This window comes from Schistocerca piceifrons, chromosome X, assembly GCF_021461385.2.
Source record: "Schistocerca piceifrons isolate TAMUIC-IGC-003096 chromosome X, iqSchPice1.1, whole genome shotgun sequence".
In the NCBI taxonomy this organism is placed as follows: Eukaryota; Metazoa; Arthropoda; class Insecta; order Orthoptera; family Acrididae; genus Schistocerca; species Schistocerca piceifrons.
In genome coordinates, this window is record NC_060149.1 from 613,489,338 (window position 1) to 613,505,517 (window position 16,180).

General features: G+C 43.9%; 1 protein-coding gene across 1 annotated transcript in view; it reads left to right on the forward strand.

Annotated features, from left to right (window-relative positions):
- Positions 1-16,180, forward strand: part of LOC124722549 (galactosylgalactosylxylosylprotein 3-beta-glucuronosyltransferase P-like) — a 296,338-nt gene that overhangs the window by 208,156 nt on the left and 72,002 nt on the right. The gene's annotated exons all lie outside the window — the stretch shown is intronic.

Below are 16,180 nucleotides of genomic sequence, written 5' to 3' on the forward strand. Positions count from 1 at the left end.
GTCATCCGAAGACCAGTATCAGTTGCAAAGCGATTTAGAAAAGATTGCTGTATGGTGTGGCAGGTGGCAGTTGACGCTAAATAACGAAAAGTGTGAGGTGATCCACATGAGTTCCAAAAGAAATCCGTTGGAATTCGATTACTCGATAAATAGTACAATTCTCAAGGCTGTCAATTCAACTAAGTACCTGGGTGTTAAAATTACGAACAACTTCAGTTGGAAAGACCACATAGATAATATCGTGGGGAAGGCGAGCCAAAGGTTGCGTTTCATTGGCAGGCCACTTAGAAGATGCAACAAGTCCACTAAAGAGACAGCTTACACTACACTCGTTCGTCCTCTGTTAGAATATTGCTGCGCGGTGTGGGATCCTTACCAGGTGGGACTCACGGAGGACATCGAAAGGGTGCAAAAAAGGGCAGCTCGTTTTGTATTATCACGTAATAGGGGAGAGAGTGTAGCATATATGATACGCGAGTTGGGATGGAACTCATTAAAGCAAAGACGTTTTTCATCGCGGCGAGATCTATTTACGAAATTTCAGTCACCAACTTTCTCTTCCGAATGCGAAAATATTTTGTTGAGCCCAACCTACATAGGTAGGAATGATCATCAAAATAAAATAAGAGAAATCAGAGCTCAAACAGAAAGGTTTAGGTGTTCGTTTTTCCCGCGCGCTGTTCGGGAGTGGAATGTTAGAGAGATAGTATGATTGTGGTTCGATGAACCCTCTGCCAAGCACTTAAATGTGAATTGCAGAGTAGTCATGTAGATGTAGATGATGTCCTGAGGTTAGTTAGGTTTAAGTAGTTCTAAGTTCTAGGGGACTGATGACCTAAGTAGTTAAGTCCCATGGTGCTCAGAGCCATCCTCTTGATGTTTTTCCGTGTTTGCGATTTAAAAATTGGGTTGTTTTAAAGTTCAGCCTTACGCAAACACAATTGAGTTATTTTTTTATTTTTATATTTACGCAGACATGTGTAGACATGTATGTGTCATCCTCTGTGGGTCAAATTTTTATTTCTTAAAATTACATCGCAGTTCATTAAACGATGTAATTTTAAGAAATAAAAATTAGACCCACAGAGGATGACACAAAGGTGTCTAAACATGTCTGCGTAAATATAAAAATAAAAAAAGTAACTCAATTGTGTTTGCGTAAGGCTGAACTTCAAAACAATCCATTTGTTGTAATTATTTTGTTGCTTTTGGTGAAATGATGATGCCCTCTTCACCCACAAATCAATAATTTGCTACTTTTGTGCCCTTGTGAACACTCGAAAAGTGACAAAGTTGTATATACTTCAGGTTATTTGCGACACTGTCGTGAAGAACATTCAAGAAAAGGGATTTTAAAAGGTCTTCTGACATTTTCCCGCTTTTGCTAGCCTCCAAATGTATGTTTGGCGCAAGATTGTCTTCAGTAACCTTTTTAACTTTTGGACAGAAAGTTCTTTTCCTAAGGACAAATATACGGCCATTTTGTTATGTGTCCATTCAGTAAAAGTCCACTACCTATTGTAAACCTATGATTTGTGCAGACTGAACCAAGGCAACTGTTGATTTTTCCCCGTTATCAGATTGTGTCGCACCAGACGTTAGCCCGTAATTAAATCATCGAGCGAGGTGGCGGAGTGGTTAGCACACTGGACTCGCATTCGAGAGGATGACGGTTCAAAGCCGCATGCGTCCATCCCACAGGCAAATGCTGGGATGCGTCCTTTAAAATGGCACGGCCGATTTCCTTCCGCATCCTTCCATAATACGAGCTTCTGCTCCGTCTCTAATGACCTCGTTGTCGACGGGACGTTAAAGAATGTTCTCCTCCTCCTCCTCCACATTTAAATCCACTTTGATCAGTATTCCAAATGCCGTGTGGCTGTATCCGGAATCTTGCAATTTTCTGGTTTACTTCTTCCACAAAACTGGCCCCAGACTGGCGAATATCTTCGTCTTCCTGTACATCTCTGGCTGTCAAAAAAGCCGTGATGTGTGTACGGCACATTCTGTGGCCGTTCTTGAGTCGTGCTATGAAAGCTGCAGAACATTTAAACTTTTTGTGCCCAATTTCTCTTGCTTTTGCATTACCCAAAATTGAAGGTGCCAGTAATGGACACATTTTCCTTCATTCCTTGCTATTTCAAATTGGGATAGAATGAGTTGTCTTATTCCCGGTTCTCTGACTGTCTTGTTTCCTAGAAATGGATCTTAATTACGTCTCCTTTCTCCACATAATCAAATATAACTTTAATGTTCGATGTGCCTTGTATAGATGGATGTCTCTTCAGTAATTAGCTGTAGGTAGCAACTTTAGGCGGTGGTATATGATAATCATCATAAATACTTTCAAGACGTTGTTCCGAAAATTTTGTTAAAATGCTGACAGTACTGGATATCCTTTATGGTGAAGGTTCATAGTCACCAAAACTGTTAGCTTCTGTTTAAAGTGTACTGTTTACGCAGTTGCCACTAGCACTACAATCTTGAACTCTATTAATCGCGTTATCGTCCATACAGTCGTTTTCGTCATCCACTACACTATCCAATGTAACTTCAGTTGAGCTGTCAAATGAATATTCATGTTTCTGAATAATCAAATCCACCAAAAACATTGCCAAAGTGTCATCAAGTTGTCCTACACCGTCGCCTTCTTAACTTGGATGCCACAACATTTGAAACGTACCAAACATTAAGAGTTTCGTTGATTTTGGCTGTATATGTATGACAATACTAACACACGTACACTAAACGTTCGCTTCCCGCGCCCGGGTTCCCGGGGTCGATTCCCGGCGGGGTCAGGGATTTTCTCTGCCTCGTGATGACTGGGTGTTGTGTGATGTCCGTAGGTTAGTTAGGTTTAAGTAGTTCTAAGTTCTAGGGGACTGATGACCATAGATGTTAAGTCCCATAGTGCTCAGAGCCATTTGAACAATTTTGAACACTAAACGTGTCAACTGTCAACTACCTGCTGACGTAACTGATAGTAGTAGGGAAAACTTCGTTGTGGTACATTTCTTAGTAAGGGTTGCCTACATCAGGGGCAGGTATGTACTCAGGGGCAAACCTTTGAGAGATACTTAACCTTTTGTTCTCCTTTGAGTGACGGGTACTTAACCTATTGATCTGCTAAAAGGATCCTTCCTTTTGATTGGCTGGCACTTAACCTATTGTTCCCCCACCCCTCCCCCTCACCCCTCCACACTCACTGCTACAGGTACACTTTCAGGTCTGAGTTATTGGAATAGCCCCTCTCTTATCAATTTGATTGACTAGTTAATTAAATTCATCAATTAATTAACCTCTTCACCTCTGGTAAATCCCCTCCCCTCCTCCCTCTCATCCCCTCCCCCAGAAAATGGTGGTCAGTTCAAATTCCATCAGGACAATGCAACATACCACGGCTATCTCCACTGACCTAAGAAAATGGCGGTAAAAAAGGGCACTTGTGCTACCCCCAATAACCTAAATCATCTGACCGCCACCTCTTCCTAGGACTCGGCTGAAAAAGCACTCAGCCTCTACTGGATAGAATGGACATAAGTCTTTATTTTCAGTCTTTATCTAAACAATTAGAGGCAGTATCACCACCAAGTGTGTTCATATAGGTAAGAAAAGTGGTTCGCTATGCTTTCAACTACCTCGTTTCAACGACTTTCCAAGGCTATCCAGCTGCTCACATCCATTTTCTACATTCAGTAATCTATGTGCCTGTATTTCGGATGTGGAAGTGAGTCGTTGGATGACCTTGAAAAGTAGTTGAAACTAGGTAGTTGAAATTATAGCGAACCCCATTTCTTACCTATATGAGTTATAGGCGATGATTGACTGAGAAGCATCACAAACAGTAGTAGATGGAGTGATGATAGAGGTTGTAAGAAATGCACACTAGCTTTTCAGATCTCTAGTGCTACACTTTCGATGGAAATGAAGTCTTTCCATTCAATCACATATCTGTGTTGGATCCTATGGAGAAGTCCTTTAATGATTACAGCCACTAGTGAATCATATTTCTGTCACTCTCATATCTCAAAACGAGCCACCTTTCTCGAACCTATCTGCTACAGTGAAATTTCAACATGGTTTTACGTAGCCTCTATGCATCTTGCAACTACCCCTCAGACTCTGCGTTACCTTCCCTGCATCTTTGTGCATGTGATTGTTGAAATGTAAGTCGCAACGGAGTAGAAGTCAGAGAAAGCTATATCTACCACCTTCTGCAACCCGTGTAGAAACAGGCTAAGCTGAGTTACTGCAATAGAACTGTGTTTTGACCATTTGATGGGAACGAAGCCTGAGCCTGCAACACCAGCTAGTATAAAAGACAGTACAGGAACTTGGGGAATGATGTGGATTTTGCTACTGCATTGTGGTGCTTCTCCAAACTAGAAGCAGGTACTACATTTCAAAGTCCCTCAGGGCCCATTCACGTCTATCACCACAACATTCTATCATCATTATTCTGTTCCATCTACCAGAGGAAAATTATGAACCATAAGTGCTCCACTAACTTCATCCGATAGAAAACTCGATAAGATTTTTACCGCATCTCTCTCCTCCCATGTATCGAAAACAAATAGTGCATGCATGCCGGCATCAAGCACATGTCATGATCCTATTAAATATAGAGGTATTGATCCACTGCACAGACCAGTTTAAAGTTTCATCACCTGTACTACAGGAGGATGACCATATCCCACGGACTATACTGAAAGTCGCAAGAGACGCTCCCTGTGACCCTGTGTCATTTTTTGACACATTGTTTTTTTTTCTCCAGTGACACGTTCTGTACACTGCCATACATTTTGTTTTTCACCAGGCTTCAAGGACTGTGTCAGGTTCTAAACTGACATTAACACATTCTGATCCATTGCTTCTCACAGAAAACTAGACATCACATGGTGTAAATCATGTTGGTAGTGTGGCTACCATAACACGCCACACACACTGTATGATTTTAAATATAAGACAGTTACAACATAAGGAAACTGGAAGAGTTTGGCGGCGTTGTGGAGAGTTTCCAAACTGCTGTCCGAAAGTTATTGACGACCTCTACATTTACTCATCTGTCACAGTAATGGAATAGCTGATGGCTCTGTGTTCCATTTCGACTGATTTCTCACATTGCAGTCATGTGTTTCAGTGCTATCCATCCCCAGAATGTTCACAGACGAGTCCAGGTATAGCCTGAACAGTGATTCTCGCCGGGTTTTCATCTGGCGTGAACCAGGAAGCAGATACCAAATTGTGGGCTTGATATCAAGAAGTACTGTGAAAATGGTATATTATGCAAACCATGCAAAAATACATGTGTTCTTGTAATTCCAGAGTCTGGAGATGGGTGTAGAAAAGTAACGTGTTTGTGCTGAGGTGAACTGAGCCCAAATTTGTAGAATGGATCTGATAGTGACTTCAGTCCACTGAGGGTGCTCTGGTCACTTCTGACCATCGGCTGAGGGAAAATATCTAGTGCTGTGAGGACTATATACAGTCCTGTCTGTCTTCACGGTGTATGTATGAGTGTGTGGTGGTCGATAGCTACACGAATGATGTAAAAGGAGCGATTTTTGCATGGCGCAGGATACGAATTGTATGTTTACTACATCGACACAGTATGCGGTGATATATTGCTAGATTGGAGATAGGTTTCACGCTGTAATATTCAAGCTCCTGTCCTCAGTGGCAGAGCAGTGTAATTGAGTAAGAGTCTTTCCGTTTTTGACGATCTGTAGGCCACTTTTCAAAGTTTAATTGTCGGTGCAATATGGTGATCTGTGCAAAATAGTTTTTTGCCACTGAAAGTCTCATCCCCAGAAAGAAAAAAAGGAAAGGCAGACGGTGCTTCCACACCTGCAGCATCAGTAATTCAGCGGGTAAATTCAATAAGAACCAATCATAATGCTCCATTCATTTCAAAAGACATCCTTTGTGCCAGTACGTAGCAGCCTCTACATAGCGGTAAGAATATTTGTGTTTCGGAGATGTTTGTTGAAAGCAGGTCTTAACGATTTCCAGGAAGGGTAACACGTGATGGATGGGGTGCCACGTTAGGACCATCAGAAGGAATGCATTCGGCGTTATTCTGCGCTATTTTCGTAAACAGGTTCTGTTAGGACAAAAATTTCCATGCAGACAAGTTGAGACATCATAAAAGCTCCCACAAAATCGACCGTTAACTATTTCTGGGACACTACACAATTTCCGAGAGGTCGACTTTGCTCGTATTTTACATAGCCATGTGACATCAGCATAACATTGAGAACCTTTCAGATGGTGAGTCGCCAAGCGGATGTTTCATGGTGATTCGTCACCCACACTGGGTATGCGTGCACAGCTAGACACAGATCATTTGTCCTGTTAGGATCACTAGGGAGAAAGCAGCTTGTGCTATTCTGGAACAGATTTCTATAGCGCGATCTGTGACGTCAGTATCCAGAGGAATGGCGTCAGAAACAGTAAACACATGTGCTGCCCAGAGGCGTTTCACGTATGAGACCAGTATGAGTGTGCCTTGGAGTTCTGTTGTGAGGTGGACAGGGGTGTGTGCTGTACCTCACGTGATGGGCGTAGACGTGACGGCAGAGGAGGAGATGCTGCAGAATCGGGCCACTGCAAGCAGCCTGGTTGCTGCAGCCCTAAGCCGCTAGCCTGAGGGAGGGCGGCCCATGGATGCAAGAGTGATGCTGTGGCAGCCGCGACCAGGGTAGGGTCGGGGCCAGGGGCAGCGGCGGCGATGGAGGCGGCAGTGGCGTCGGGCGTCGAGTGGCAGGATGTGCTTTTTATTAGAGATCTTTTGTTTAAACTGTATTCCACCGATTTCACCGACCAATATGATGCTGCGAATTAAAAAAAACTACCCCATACATGTGAAGAATATAGATGTAATTAATTTGCATAAATTTTTTATATGAACATGGTGGTAGTGCAGTAGTTAATGGGAGGGTGTGTGTGAGTTGGTGACATGGAGTAGAACAGCAGGTTAAGTGCAGAACACTAGGTTAATTTGCATAATTTTTATGTAAAATGCAATACAATAGTTTAAACGGGTGACAAAGAACAATGCACCAGAAATGGCGTTCAAAATCATGTGACATTCGAAAAGTCTACCAGAAAATTGTGGGAGGACATAACTAATTACTTTATTTCGTATCAAAGGCGGTGCAGTAGTTTAAGGAAATGGGGGTGACATGGAAAACAACTTAACAGAACAATGGGTTAAGTGCCAGCAAAGGGCCAAACATTAGTTTAAGACACCCAGAATACAGTACCAAACATTAGTTTATGCAACGTGTTTTTCCCATGTAATGACTTCTTATGAGACCTACATGTTTCCATACAGCAGAGAATGATGAGCAAGACAAGTCCAACCCCCACAAACTGATTTTTTTGTAAATAAGCAATATACCCTTGAATTTCATGTTATGAGATCCTTCCTCTCCACCACCAGACTGCCATCTTGGATTACATCACAGAAGGGACAACAATGCCCTCTGGTGGTAGTACTATGTACTAGGTCAGTTGGACTCCGGATCATGGAGTGAACACATTTGATGGCAGTACTACCTCTAATTGTTTAAGTAAAGACTGAAAATAAAGACTAAAAATAAAGACTGAAAATAAAGAGTTATGTTCATCTTATCCAGCACAGGCTGAGTCCTTTTCCAGCCCATTCCTTGGAAGAGGTGGCGGCCAGATGACTCAGGTTAGTAGACATAGTCCAAGTGCCCTTTCATTCCCGCCATTTTCTTAAGTTAGTGGAGGTAGCCCCCTGCACTTTCTTTCCCACCATTTTCTCAGGTTATTGGAGGTATCCCAGTTGACCTGTCTTCCCTCCAAAATTCAAACTTCCCACCAGGGGGGCGTGGCACTTTCCTGTCATCTTGGGTAACGATACTCGCGTCATCAGCTGACATCATGGCAGCCATCTTGAATGACGTCAATCGCGTCATCAGCTGACGTCATGACAGCCATCTTGGATGACGTCATCAGCTGACGTCACGGCCGCCCTGTTGGATGACGTCATCAACTGACATTACGGCCGCCATCTTGGATAACGGTACTTTGGGGCCACACGAAGGTTGTCCCCCTACTACTGATTGCCTGGTGTGTTAGTCCCCCTCCACGACTGCAGGCGCAGTTTTGTGCACACAATCACACCAGTCACAAGGCGTCACAGGTTTTGTTAGAAGTATGATTCAATTTTTAAAAACAAATTTCTGTTCGAGCTGAGAGACGTCCCTTTTGAGAGAAATCCAACATTTCTCATGAAACTGTGATTCAGGTTTCAGGTCTCCAACCTTTACCTCCTAGATCACTCTGATATGATACTTCTAAAGTGATTGTGAAGTTAGTCAGTAGTTTTTACATCTCTAAAACCTTTGACACAGTCCTCACGGTTGTGTAGTAAATGAAGCACACATTTATGCAACATAAGACCAAGTGCGCAGCTTTAGAGACCACTTATCAGTTAAACAAACTCATTATCTCGAGGCAAAATGATAAGACATAAATCAGCCTCGATAAATATTGCATAAATGCTAAGATTTTCTCGAAGTGATTCGTTGATAATATTTTTTCGGGTTTCTAGAAGAACTGACAATCTCAATGATTATGTAATGATGAAGTAGACTGAAAAACCAAAAACATACGGTCAGTACATTTTGATCTAGTATATAATATTACAGGCTCTCCAAGGCTGTGCAACGGATGTTTGTGAATGATCGACTATTCTCTTTGAGAATGAGAGCCAAAGAGTTGAAGATAAGCAAAGACAGTGTGCGCGCTGTTGTTCACAAACATTCACAGATGTTGCGGTTATCCAACAATGCGTGGCCAAGGTGCTTCGAGCGATTCCGCAAGAAGAGTTTGCTGACCGTTTCCAGTAACTATATAACCGATGTCAGAAGTGTGTTGTGACGAATGCTGATTACTCTGAAGGCCGGTAAACGTGTTTTCTTCGTAACTCTTGTTTTCTTTACTTATTGAGATCCGTCACTGAACTTTTCAGTCACTCCTTGTTGTGTCTAGCAATCCTGCATACTCGGTTTGCTAGACAAAGAGTCGGACAATTCGTACTAACGAGTTTTATTACAGCAAGACAAGTACGTGTACTCAACATTGATCTGAGAACTCTTGTACCCTTTATACATTCTCATCCACAAGTGCAGTTACACAGCCGGCCGAAGTGGCCGAGCGGTTCTAGGCGCTACAGTCTGGAACTGCGCGCCCGCTACGGTCGCAGGTTCGAATCCTGCCTCGGGCATGGATGTGTGTGATGTCCTTAGGTTAGTTAGGTTTAAGTAGTTCTAAGTTCTAGATGACTGATGACCTCAGATGTTAAGTCCCATAGTGCTCAGAGCCATTTGAACCATTTTTGCAGTTACACAGATGTGTCGCAAGCAACGGGCGAAATACTAAATAATCAGTCTTCTTCAGAATCGACAAACACAAGTAATACATCTGGTCCTAGCGACCGCCACTAACAAAGTCTGTCAACTGAACTGCAGTGGCTGCTGATCTCTAACTGAGCTACGTAGAGATTGCTAATGAAGAGGCTACGATGCGTCGGCTAACGAAGGGGCTAACGTAGCTGCTATCGAGGTGGGCTGCCACCAGTCGGGCGCGGCGCTTAGGTCGTATTCACCAAGAGCCGCTGCTGTCGCGTTGTCGTCCTGGAGGGTGGTCGGTTGGATGATCTCTTCTCTGTCGTTCCTGACTGGCATGCCGGCGCTGACTTTACACCGTAACGCAACTTGTGTGAACTGCATAGAAAGAGAACACATTTCACCTGGCGAAAGCTCTCAGTGCGTCCAGAGTCTGGATTCGAAGGCAGTGAACAATACCACCCTTCACAAGCAATTTTCAGTGGGATTCAGGTCGAGTGATCTAGTTATTTATCTATGCGACGAACTGATTCCCGGTGAAAATATCTGTACACGAGACGTATCTGCGTGGTTGAGCGTCTACAACAAGTAATATTAAAACAGTGATTCAACCATTATAAAAACGTTGATAAGCATCTCTGTAGACCTGTGTAATTCGCGCATGAAGGCCAGCAGGTCTTCGTGTCCATCTATAGATAAATTCCCTCATCCACATACAGTACACTGACTCGTTGAAAGCCATTCCTGTCATCCGAATGATTGATGAATGCTGACAGATTCCAGTTTCTTGCCAAATGAAAATACGACAGCTGTCACTATGCGAGCTAAATCTGTACTGATCCATCAAGAGAGCGGTCTTCCATTGACATGATGGCGTGCCCACAGTGAACACTACCTCTTGTGACGAGCAGAACGCAAGTGGCTCATTGCGACGTATACATAACACTTCCATGTAGTCTTCTGCCCACAGTTCCGTAAGAAACTACACTCACAGGACTGCAGCTATTATATGCACATTCGTGGTCCTGCTCATTTAGTTTGTATGACAACTAATATCAGTTTTTGACATGCGTCGTAGATCTCAGCAGTGCATGTCTGAACCGTCTGGGTACCTATCCAGAACTTGCAATTTGTTGCTACAGTTTATGAAATACGAAAGGAGAATTTATCTGTTTTCATCTGACTGGCCAGGGGTTCTCTATCGTAGTTCGTATCGTAAATGATGCTTCGCTGTCATACAATCATACAGCTAGTTTAGCTATCCCGTGTATCATCTCTGTTTCATAACACTAAATGTTAAGTACCGGTGCACTCTTGGTGCTGCACCTGCGTACAAGTGACGCAAGTTGATTCAGAGACGCTTATTTAATAGGGGCAGTTTTGTGCAGCACTACCGTGATAACAGTCCATTAAACTTTGTCTCTTTATGTTCCGCCGCTTCATTTTTGGATTCTTCATCAGTATATGGATGCTGGATAGGCCGCGTACGTGTGCAGTCCAAGAATGTAACTACATTCACGCAGATAGAAATTTTTATGGTTCCGTGCCTCAGTCTGTAAAAACGGAAGCCTTACAGGATCGCTTTTTGTCCGTTTGTCTGTCTGCTTTTCTGTTTGTCTGTTCGACCGTTAAGAACCCTTTTTCTCAGGAACTTGTAAACGTATCATGTTCAACTTTATGTCGCATATTGAAGTCTACGGTGCCCTGGTAGTGTAAGAATTTTAAGTTTCTAAGTCAGTTCATTCAAAATGTAGGGCCATCTATGTCATATATCTTGATATTTGAAAACTCACTCATCAGATCCAACAGGATGCCTCCCGTTGACCTATAATCATGAAATTTGGCAAGGAGCAAGGTTTCACAGTAAAAGAAAGGATAAAATCCGAAAATTATTAATTTGCAATTATAAAACGTGAAAAAATATTGTTTGCCATTTTTGTCTGTTTGTCCGTCCGTCTGTTAAGACCCCTTTTCCTCTGGAACAGGTTAGTGTAGCAAGTTTAATTGTATGCCACATGCTGAGATCTATGGTTCCTTGGCAGTGTAAACAGTTTAAACTTCTAAACGAATGCAATCAAAAAATACGGCCATTGATGTCACATATTAGATACTCGAAAACTCACTCATTAAAACCTGTAGGGTATTTCCCACTGATCTAGAATCATGAAATTCGGCAACAAGAAACGTTCCACAGCACAGGTTAAGGAAAAACTCCGAAAATTGTTAATTTCTAATTATATCACATGAAAGAATCATTTTTGTCATTTTTTATCCCTCTGTCTCTCTTCATTTTTAAGACCCCTTTTTCTCTGGAACAGGTTGGCGTATCAAGTTCAAATTTATGTCACATAATAAAGTCTGTGATCCCTTTGGCGGTGTAAAAAATTAAGCTTGTAAGTCAATGCAATCAAAAGATACAGTCAATTATGTCACATATTTTGATACTCGCTAACTCACTCATCAAAACCTATAGGATACTTCCCGTTGACCCTAGCATGAAATTCAACAACAAGCTATATTTCACAGTACAAATAAGGTAAGAAAGCTGAAACTTGTTAAATTGTAATTATATCACATAAAAAATCGTTTTTCTATGTGAACATACGTCGTATTCATCACCCGTCTAAAGCATAACAAATGAACATTATTGCATGCAAACACAAAATATGCGTAAGTAAAATATATTTTATTGAATGATCTCTCTCCACATATGTAAACTGAAGTCCAAGCTCGCTTCTCTTTGTATGTCCGGGACACTCTGAGGAACTACTGTAGAGATTTTAATATGGCCTTGGAACTGCTGGAGCCAACATCTTGGCCGTATCGATGGATGTAGATAACACGCTAAAATCTTTGAGATTCTCGATTCCCAGAATGGGTGAACCATATATATTCATAATTAGGTTTCTCTCTCCCCCCCTCCCCCCCTCTCCCTCTCCCTCTCTCTCTCTCTCTCTCTCTCTCTCTCTCTCTCTCTCTCTCTCTCTCTCTCTCTCGCCGGCCGCTGAGACCGGGCGGTCCTAGGCGCTTCAGACCGGAGCCGCGCTGCTGCTACGGTTGCAGGTTCGAATCCTGCCTCGGGCATGGATGTAACGTCACTTGCGCTCAATCTTTAAAATATTAAAAAAGCTAAATTCCTGGATGTACTGCAGCTTACATGCGGAGCAGAAGTATGACGACACAGAGAGCGTGTGCTTTGGTATGTTCCTTGGCCTTAAACGGCGGGTGTTGTCACGTCGATACGGCTGCGAGCGGCCAGTGGTAGGTGGCCAGAAGAGGCAGCTTCCGGGGCCACAAGCGCCGCCACACGGTTTCTTTTGTGCTATCAAGCCGCCGCGGTCAAACACACACTGCATACTTCGCTCTTTCCTCGTCTTTACCATAGACTTGCGTCGATCCTGCCATTTCTCCGTTCCCAATAAAAAGGAATTCAACTTCTTTTTATTCTCTCGCACTTTGATAATCACATTTTCTTTTCGCAGAACTGAGACTTTAACTTAGACTGCATAAGAATTTTACAAACGCGAATTTCGCCTACTAAGAAAAGAGAAGCACCTAGAAGACATGGTCGGATATCAATGTACATTTGCACACGTACACACCTTCAGCGGTTACGTAAATATTTAGATAACAGGTAGATTCGCACCAGAGTGCATTCGTTTTGTTCGTGTTTACTGTTGCCACCAGACTTGGTAGGGTATGTAAGGGGCGTGAACAGCGTCACACGAGACAGCAAGCCCGAAAACAACCCGCTCTGCCCCCTCAGGACAGAGAATGAAAAGTAGAAAAACAAAAAAAAGTCAGATGAGTGATCACTGTAAAGGTCACGGAGATGCCGCGCACTCAGCGTTATCAGCACCTGACAGAGTTTGAAATGGGACACATTATGAATCGTCCATTTGGCCGGCTTGTCAAATCGTGCAATATACTGATTTATGGAACAGTTGGATGTGACAGTCGCCTGATGTTGGTCTGCATAGGGAAGTGTGGACAGGCATATTCGTCCTCAAGTTTCCGGTCGACTACGTCTGACAACAACAAGCACATCGTAAACCATCCACATCTGAACTTACCATCCGAGAACGAATAATAGCCTTCCTGCATCTTTCTGTGTCATCTCGAATCATTGGTCGGATGCCAGCGTTAGCCGTATCAGGTCATCAGGTCGACTACTACCCTATGTGTAGGTTGCCGTTAAAACCACAACATAAACGGCTGCTTTTGGAGTGGTGCCGTAACCGGGAAGCATAGACTGCTGACGAATGGCGTCGCATTGTGTTCATAGATGAATTGCGTCCTGCACTACCCTAGATGACTATCGTCGGAGAGTGTAGTAGCAACCAGGAGAGACATCGCATGCCTCCAACGTTTTGGGGAAGTACAGCTGTGATTTTCTTGGTGTCATTATGTAGGGAGCTATCGATTATGCTATCAGGTCGGGGCTAGTAGTGACTGAGGGAATTCTGACGGCACAAGCGTACGTCGCGGACGTCCTGCTCCTCATACGTTGCGTCTCACGCGACAGTGTTGTGGAGCCACTTTTCAACAGGACAACCTTCGTCGGCACTTGACACCTGTCTCTATGAATTATCTGAGTGATGTTGAGGTGCTCCCGCTGCTAGCAACATCCCCAGGCCTGCCCCCAATAGAACCTATGTAGGACCAGCTCGGACTCCAACTGCATCGTAGTACCAGTCTGTAGGATGTCAAGGACTGCTTATAACAGGATACAATTGATTCATGAGACCCTTCACGCCCGAATCTGTGCGTGCACCCAGATCACTGGGGATGCAGCGTCATAAAGATAAGTGGGCTCATACTGCCAAGTTCCGCTATTCCTTTCCAAATGTTCAAATGTATGTGACTTCCTAAGGGACCAAACTGCTGAGGTCATCGGTCCCTAGACTTACACACTTCTTGAACTGACTTATGCTAAGAACAACACACACACCCACGCCCGAGGGAGGACTTATGCTAAGAACAACACACACACCCACGCCCGAGGGAGGACTCGAACTTCCGGCGGGAGGGGTCGCGCAGTCCGTGACATGGTGCCTCAAACCGCGCGGCCACTCCGCGTGGCTGCTATTCCTTTGAGCAACACTTACTACCTCTACTGGATAATAACTAACAAAATGGTTCAAATGGCTCTCAGCACTATGAGACTTAGCTTCTGAGGTCATCAGGCCACTAGAACTTAGAACTACTTAAACCTAACTAACCTAAGGACATCATACACATCTACGCCCGAGGCAGTATTCGAACCTGCGACCGTAGCGGTCGCGCGGTTCCAGACTGTAGCCCCAAGACCGCTCGGCCACCCCGGCCTGCAATGACTAACAGTTTGCTGTGTGCTGACCAGAGAGAAATCCAACCCACCTACACTCACAAAGATGGGAATAAAATGGAGGCGTCATGCAAGAAAATAACTCAGCAGGTACATTATGGAAGGCCATTGCAGGTGCTAGGACCCAACCCAAACAGTTTTGTTCTGTGCGTTTGTGAAAATGTTATATTGGTGCCCATTAAATTTGCTACACCAAGAAGGATAGTATATAACAGAATTTTACTTCCTGTGCTTATGCAGTAAAGTAGGAGGAATATAAGATTAATTTGTAGGTGACTTGGGATATACAGAGTGTGAAATTTGGTACTCAGGGCTGCCACCTCTGGCGGCAACAATGGCTTCAAACCGGTTGCGCATCCAGTCGAACTGCGCCAGGATGACAGATGCAGTACGTCGTCCCATGCTGCTTCTACTCTATGCCAGAATCCATCACTCATAGTCGCTGGCAAGTAATGGCTCACCATTATCTCGGCAAACCATGACCAGATGTTTTCAATGTATTAGGGGTCTAGAGAATGCGCTCGCAGGGGCAACAGTCAAACACCTGCAGTATCGAAGTGCATCGAGGTGACAGAAGTCATGGGATAGCGATATGCCTATATACAGATGGCGGTAGTATCGTGTAGATAAGGTAGAAAAGTGCACTGCATTGGCGCAGCTGTAATTTGTACTCAGGTGATCCATGTTAAAAGGTTTCCGACGTGATTATGGCAGCACGACGCGAATTAACGGATTTTGAAAGCGGAATAGCAGTCCGAGCTAAACGCATGGGACATTTCATTTCAGAAATCATTAGGGAGTTCAATATTCCGAGATCCACGATGTCAAGAGTGTGCTGAGGTTACCAAATTTCAAGCAGTACCTCTCGTCGCGGACAACGCAGTGGCCGACGGCCTTCACCTACCCACCAAGAACAGCGACGTTTGCGTTGAGTTGTCGGTCCTAATAGACAAGTAACAGTGCATGAAATAACTGCTTAAATCAGTGTGGGATGGACGACGAACGTATCCGTTAGCAAAGTGCGGTGAAATTTGGTGTTAACGGGCTATGGTAGCAGACAACTGACGCGAGTGCCTTCGCTAATAGCACGACGTCGCTTGCAGCGCCTCTCCTGAGCCCGTGCCCATATCGGTTGGACCCTAGACGACTGAAAAACTTTGGCCTGCTCAGATGAGTCACGATTTCAGTTGGTAAGAGTTGACGGTAGGGTTAGAGTGTGACGCAGACCGCACGAAGCCGTGGCCCAAGTTGTCAATAAGGCACTGTGGAAGCCTGCGATGGGTCCATAATGGTGCGGGTTGTCTTTACATGGAGTGGACTGGGTCCTCTGGTCCAGTTGAACCGATCATTGACTGAAAATAGTTATGTTGGGCTAATTTTTTCCAAACAACGATGGAATTTTTATGGCTGACAGTGAGTCATGTCACCGTCCCACAGTTTTTCGCGATTGATT